Below are 8,006 nucleotides of genomic sequence, written 5' to 3'. Positions count from 1 at the left end.
ATTTTACTATTACTATTCATACTGCGTGATAGTGTTACTACTACTACCACCACTACTAGTACTACCACTAGTACTAGAACTGACGTTTGTGCCAGGCTACAAATGCAACCTATGATCAGAGCGGCGCAATTACCGATTTCACGAGGAGCGTAATCAATATGACGACAGACGTGGGAATATTGAACGAGTATTCCCACAAATAATATTAATATTAATAACAGCAAATACAGCTCCCGACTATTCTTATCCATGCATCACCCTTAAAAACAGACACGCGTACCATAACAAGCTCTCTCTCTCTCTCTCTCTCTCTCTCTCTCTCTCTCTCTCTCTCTCTCTCTCTTGCAGACACAATGTGCCCCGCCCATACCGTACCTTCTACCTCATGGAAAAGAAGACATGACAGATAAACTTTTCTTTTTTGACTCTTTTCATTGGCGAAAGTAGCTTTCTCCTCTTTCCTCTCTGCATCAACACACTGACAGAGGTTACGCATGTTTTCCCTGACAGATGCCAATTTGAGGTTTACTTTAAACACCGAGAGGAATCAATTAGACCTCTGCGATTTATTCTAATGGGTTCGTCTGCATACCCTTTAAGGCATCGGAGTGTACCAGGGCTCCAATAATACGCGATCTCTCTTACAACCGGCTAAAGGTGGTACCAACAGCGTTCGCAAAACGCCCCCTGCAAAGGAAGGCAACCGGAGTTCGCTGAAAGTAATTCTCTCTCTCTCTCTCTCTCTCTCTCTCTCTCTCTCTCTCTCTCTCTCTCTCTCTCTCTCTCTCCGAGCTGCTGGCTGGGTACGAATTAAAGTTGTGGTAGTCAAACTCCTTGAACTACAACGCAAAAGGCTCGGCCCTGCAACAGCTTCTTCTTCATTTTCGCGAGCATCGTTGCCGTGCGTTGCCTGTGCAATGTCGGGAATGCCCACGCAATCGGGCACGACGACGCAGGATATAAGAAGAAACAGAGCGCCGGACGGCCGAGATGTAGTAGGCGGGTGGCGCAATTTCTCATCTGGCAGTCACTTTGCAATAGATGCATTTTGCCAGTCACCGGCGACCGCCAAACCGTGAGACGCCGGCAGTCAGAGACATCTGGCGGCAAGCAGCGCAACCCACCGCCCCAGCCAGGCCACGTGGCTCGTTCCAGACGATCTTCAAGATGTCTGAACCCGATTCCCTTCCCTATGCAGCTGGGTGTCATTGGTTTGGCTCCGTCGCAAAGTGCAGATCTGACTCCAGAAGATGAAAAAGATTCGGGTGAATGCATACAACGCCCGCTAAAAGTCCCTCTTCCCCCTCCCCACCCCCTTAACCTCCCCGCCCAAGTCGTCGGGAGATGAGTCCTCCTGGCGGCAAGCAGGGGAACTGGAAGGGCCAGGCGAATCGGGGCGGCCACGTGGGAGCCTCACCCTACTATTTTTGTAATACATAATCGGCGACATGACATCTGCCTCAAATTAATCTCCCGCGGCACTGACACGAGCAGACAGGCGCTCGTCTCCACGTTTCGACTTACTGTCTCTCCAACTGGGGAAAAAAAAAACCTAAAGGAAAATAATGCACAGCAATACCAAAATAAATGAAGAGACTAAAGATCTATCTCCTTCATATGTTTCATAACCTTCATTCAAGAAAATATGTCAATGGAAATTCGTATTGTCTTTGTCCAAATGACTCTGGACCGATTTGTTTGTCCTAGGAGCAGGAGTTACAGTTGATACTCATATCTCTGTATGTATATGTATGTATTTACATATATATATATATATATATATATATATATATATATATATATATATATATATATATATATATATATATATATATATATATTACATTAAACAAATTCAAATTACTCACATCATCAAGTATCCTTTAAAACAATACTCAAAATGTCATAACCTTATTACAGTTTTCCTAGAATATAATAAAAAATCTATCGAACAACATAATGAGTACCATCATTCAAGGTCTCACTACTTTTAGTGTAACTCTCTCTCTCTCTCTCTCTCTCTCTCTCTCTCTCTCTCTCTCTCTCTCTCTCTCTCTCTCTCTCTCTGAGTACTTTGTACTTCAAACATTCCCTAACCTACCCTCACAGGACGGTCACAGAGGGGAATAACCCCTTGTGACCTTGTTGCCTATAGATTTGTGTACAGCAAATATTGCATAAGAAGGAAACATAATTTCAGATTATATGAAATGCAGAGCTTGGAAATAAATCGATATTTAACACATGAGAATTATTGTGTGGTTCTGGTCACTCGATAAGCAATCACCTTTGTCATTTCAAAGTTCGTATTATATTTCTTAGGGCGTATTATGAAATGAAAATATGGAAATATCAACGAGAAGACAAATTTTGGTTATGAATCGAAATTCAAATACAAATATTCACCAACATCCTTTCATATATATATATATATATATATATATATATTTATATATATATATATATATATATATATATATATATATATATATATATATATATATATATATATATATGTATGTATGTATGTATGTATGTATGTATGTATGTATAAATACATATATATATTGATTGACTGACTGATTGTGGTTCATACATATCTTTCCTCATGTATACCTCATGTTCATGCATCGACAATAGCATATGTCGACATGTAGCATTTCATGTACTGCATCTCTCTCTCTCTCTCTCTCTCTCTCTCTCTCTCTCTCTCTCTCTCTCTCCATTTCCTTTTCGTCTCCCATTTCTTTACCCTTTCATTTATCAAATTCCTTTTTTCCTCCCAGACCGACACCTCTAGTTGGGCCTCAAAGCATACCCAGCTCTCTCTCTCTCTCTCTCTCTCTCTCTCTCTCTCTCTCTCTCTCTCTCTCTCCTGTCACCCATCGACCCATAATATACCTCTCCCTCCCTCCCTCCCCCAACCCAACCAAGTTCCTAACCCCCCATCCCACCCCCACCCCCACACAGCCCCTCCTTTCCTCTTCTTCCCACAATCTCATCTCCACGTGGCATCATCTGCTAAAAGCAGATATTCCCAAATAGAATTCTAGAAGAACGGTGGGTGGTGGTGGGGCTCCTTTGGGGAGGGGGGGAAGGGGAGGGGGAGGGGAAGGTAGGATAAGGGGAAAGGGTAGGAATCGAAGACTTGCCAAAGTAATGGAAAAAATCAGACATAATCAGCATAAGGGAAGGCATGGAAGGCAGACTGTATAAATGCATATATTCACACACACCCGCACATACGCGCGCGCGCACACACACACAGACACACACACACACATATATATAGATAGATAGATAAACAGACACACAGATAGATAGATAGATATTTCTTTTTTCAACAGGATAGTGAGAGAGGAAAAATCACAAAAATACAAGAGTGAATCTCAGCCAAAACTTTATTACGTAAAAGAGTTTGCACTGCAATGAACTGCACCCACGAAGACTAACAAGCACATGGATTCCTTATCAGAAGTGATGCGAATGATAAATTGCTTTCTGAAGAGAGACAAACACAAATCTGGATGACGTCAAGAGTGGGACTGGTGTCAATTTGCGGATGCTTTCCGAAGGCTCTGAGGAACTGAAGACGCTAGTTGGGAAGTCTGACAAGAGAGATGTGAAAGACTACTAAACATGCAATTTAGACTCTGACCAATACTTGAGGTTGCGCCTGTATGGAAAAAAGCTTTTAAAGGAACGAGACAAAAGGGATAAGCTGTGTGGTGTAGGAATGAACTCGACAGAAGCTTATTATGCTGTGACAGACGGAGATGCCATATGGAAGAGGCCGAGGGTGTATGGTGTTGGAAGGACATTTGCAAAGAGCGATTAGAAGATATGATGATGATGATGACTACAGCAATGTTTTTGCTGGTATGTGTATCTGGAAGAAGGACGGATTTAGCTTAAACGTGATTATATTATGTTTTCAAGGCTTTTCAAAACTGATTGATTGATTTATGGCACCATCTAGGTTATTGACGCCGTAATGAAATCAAATAGGAAACTAAAAATAAAATTAAAAGGAGATTCATACAGGAAATATCTATCTATCTATCTATCTATCTATCTATCTATCTATCTATCTATCTATCTATATATATATGTATATATATACATATATATACAATATATATATACATATATATACTGTGTATATATATATATATATATATATATATATATATATATATGTATATATACATATATGAATCTGTAAATACATATATACTATACATACAAGTAACATACACTGCATACGTATATGGTTTTTTAAGAGATGAGGTTCGCTTTACTTTCAATTATTATTGTCATCATTATCCAGAAGATATACCCTATTCATATGGAACAAGTCTCCTCGGGCCACTGACTTGAAATTCAGGCTTCCAAAGAATACGATATTCATTTGCAAGAAATTACAGAAGATATTAGGAAATACTATGTGAAGCCAGATGCATGAAAACAAGAATTGTTTTAGTGTAATAATGCACTGCACCTCCCATCGAACGTTTGAGGTTCTTAACAGTACAACATCCTCAGGTAGACTGTTCCACAGGTCATCTTAAGCTTCTTCTAAAACCATGTAAACCAAAAGTAACTTTACGTTACTTTAGCTTAGACTCTCAAAGTGTTTACACAATTATTTTACAACAAGTATTTGTTGCTCACACTATTCCTTAAATGGTGCCACTTAATTTCACCGTATCAATCCTTCGGTTGTTTATCTTAGTCAAAATGCTACCACAGACTTACTCAATATGCCGCCCCTATAATTTTTTTTGTCGCCATTGCCCTCATTCAAAGAACCTATTATTTCTCTCAGCCATTTCCAAGAAGTACTTCCTGGGAGTAGGTCCTACTTTTGTTCTCCCGCCTGTGCTCTCTCATTTATTTTTCCATCTGGGTATTGGTTTGATCACTATGACTGGAACATGTATACATACACACACGCAACACACATACACACATATATATGTTTATTTGTTTGTCCACTATAAAAATCCGAACCACTTGACAGAACCAGACAAAATTTTGCACACGGCCTCTATGTCACTCCAGAAAGGTTTATAACTCAAAATCAAATCCCTACCCCGTGACAGACATACAAACACAGACAAAATATATTAAATTTTCGTTTTTACGTCACCTTCTCCTTCAGTTTTCTGGGTTTACTCTCATTTTTCACTTGACACTCCACCTTTTTTTCCCAGCACTACCAGACGATAGATTAACCTATACAATAAATCCAAATCCTCTATAACATCAATTTCTTACTAGAATTTACGTGAAATTTCATCATAATTTATGAGAATTATTAATGTAATTGTTTATTACCTCAATAAAATCAACATTGAAAACCTATATTGGTTTAAATGTGGTTTACAATCCTCGCTAGAGGAAAAAGTAACAGACCAAATTACTCGTGACGAAACTACCACCTTTTTTTCAGTGTTCATTTTAAGCCAAACGTATCTTATTCATACCATACCAATAAAATACAAATTTTTAAGTACCCTGTGGTATTACCATATCTAACTGCTTAATTTAAAAAACTTCGTAGTTATGGGCACAACTTTGGCGATCAAGAAATAATTCATCGACCAGACGAAACAAATCCATCACCATCAGCGCATGCGTATTAGCAGACTAAATGCTTCTGTGCTAAAACTACCCCCTTATTAAAAAAAAATTACTAGCGATGAAACTACCGCATTTTTTTCAGTGTTCACCTTAAGCCAAACGTATCTTAATTATACCTTGCCAATAAAATACAAATTCTTAGGTACCTTGAGGTATTACCAACATCATATCTACTGTAAGTTCTTAATCCATTAAAAAATCACATTAATCGACAATTTCCATACACTTTCCCTCAGAAACATCAAAGGAAACTGAAACGCGTTCGTTAACATGTACAGGAAACCAAAAACAGTTGCAGCTCTTTTTACGGTATCTAAAATTACAATTGTGATAATAATTCAATATTTACATATAGCTAACTGACACTGTATCTTAAGTAGCTGCTGGCTAAGACCGACGTCACCAGGTACAATATTTCCTTTTTTTTATTCATTCGAATGTGAATTTCCTCATTAATTCGTTAGTTTCTTCTTCGTTTTTACCTTCGGAATTCCCTATAGCGACTGCTTCGTGACGTTATGGTGACGTATTCCTTATGAAGTCGGTTTAAATGAGGTCTGAAGTTAATTATCGTGTAGTTGGGCAATACCACCACCACGCACATCAACTTCACCATACTACCTCTACCAAATGATCTCTCTCTCTACTCTCTCTCAAATCTCTCTCTCTCTCTCTCTCTCTCTCTCTCTCTCTCTCTCTCTCTCTCTCTCTCTCTTATTTATAAATTCCCTTTATGAACTGGATTAAGCACCAAGTCATACTAGAAAAACTGGAGAATGTTTGCCACTGCAAGTCAGTCATTTTCTCTCTCTCTCTCTCTCTCTCTCTCCCTTTCACCATTTTAATCAGATAAGTGCCAGGATATATTATGTAGCCTATACATGTAGATATTATGTTTATTTAAAGTAATTCATTCAAGACGGAATTATTAACCAAAGGAAAGATAAGTATTTTCAACGGTGGTAATTTAAACGACAAAACATTTCAAAGGGGATGAAGGAAAATTTTTCTGAGTTCTTCAAAGTTCTTCCGGGCAGAGCCAGATTGGTCAGCTAATATATATATATATATATATATATATATATATATATATATATATATATATATATATATATATATATATATATATATATATATATATATATATATATATATATACATATATATAATGACACTGACACGTGACTTACACGTCATACTTTACCACAGGGAAATGAAAAGTTGAGCGTAAACCCTGACCAGTTTCGACTCAATACCAGACCCATTTTCAGAGGACAGATAAAAATTAATAAAAACTTACAACAGGTAAACTTCAGAGACAGTAGAGACAGTTGGACCCCAAAATACATACTGTCGATGTAACGTGTTTATTGTCAATTTCTACCACAATTTATCAGTCCTCTGGAAATGGCGTAGATATAAAGTCGAAAACCGTCAGGATTTACCCCCAGTTTTTCATATCCCTGTGGTAAAAGTGTGTGACATATATATATATATATATATATATATATATATATATATATATATATATATATATATATATATATATATATTTTTAATGTTAGTTTAACCAGACCACTGAGTTAATATTAACTCTCCTAGGGCATATATATATATATATATATATATATATATATATATATATATATATATATATATATATATATATATATATATATATATATATATATGTGTGTGTGTGTGTGTATATTATATATATTATATATATAGATAGATAGAAAGACAGATAGATAGATAGATATAGATATATACATATATGTATATGTATATATATATACATATATATACAGTATATATATTATATATATCTTATACACAAACATACACACACACACATTCATACTTATATTAGCTAAACTCAATATTAGCGTTGATGATCTGAAAGAGCAAGAATAAGTTTCTCGCAAATCATTAAAAAAAAAATCTCACTGAAAGACAGAGACCGAAATAAACACCGAGTAGGCAAACTGGCCTAGTCAATACGTCTTCACTTTCTCCCCCCCCCAAAAAAAAAAAACTCAAACATTTCCTTCATGTTCAGAACAAAAACTGGAAATCAGTGCGTAAAAAAGTAACGCTAAACTTTTCACCCTTAAAACGTCGCCGACGAAAGTATAAAAACAAAAATATCAACAAAAAGCTGACAAAAGCGTCTGGGAAAAAATAAAACCTTTGTTATTGTCTTTTAAAAGGGGGAGAGAGAGAAAGAGAAAGGAGGAGAGGAGAGAGAGAGAGAGAGAGAGAGAGAGAGAGAGAGAGAGAGAGAGAGAGAGAGAGAGAGTCTGGGACGTGCGTATTTACTTCTTTTTTAGGCAGAGTTTCCAAGAATTGCAGAGAAA

This window comes from Macrobrachium rosenbergii, chromosome 45 (genome assembly GCF_040412425.1).
Source record: "Macrobrachium rosenbergii isolate ZJJX-2024 chromosome 45, ASM4041242v1, whole genome shotgun sequence".
Taxonomy (NCBI): domain Eukaryota; kingdom Metazoa; phylum Arthropoda; class Malacostraca; order Decapoda; family Palaemonidae; genus Macrobrachium; species Macrobrachium rosenbergii.
This window is presented reverse-complemented; position numbering follows the sequence as displayed.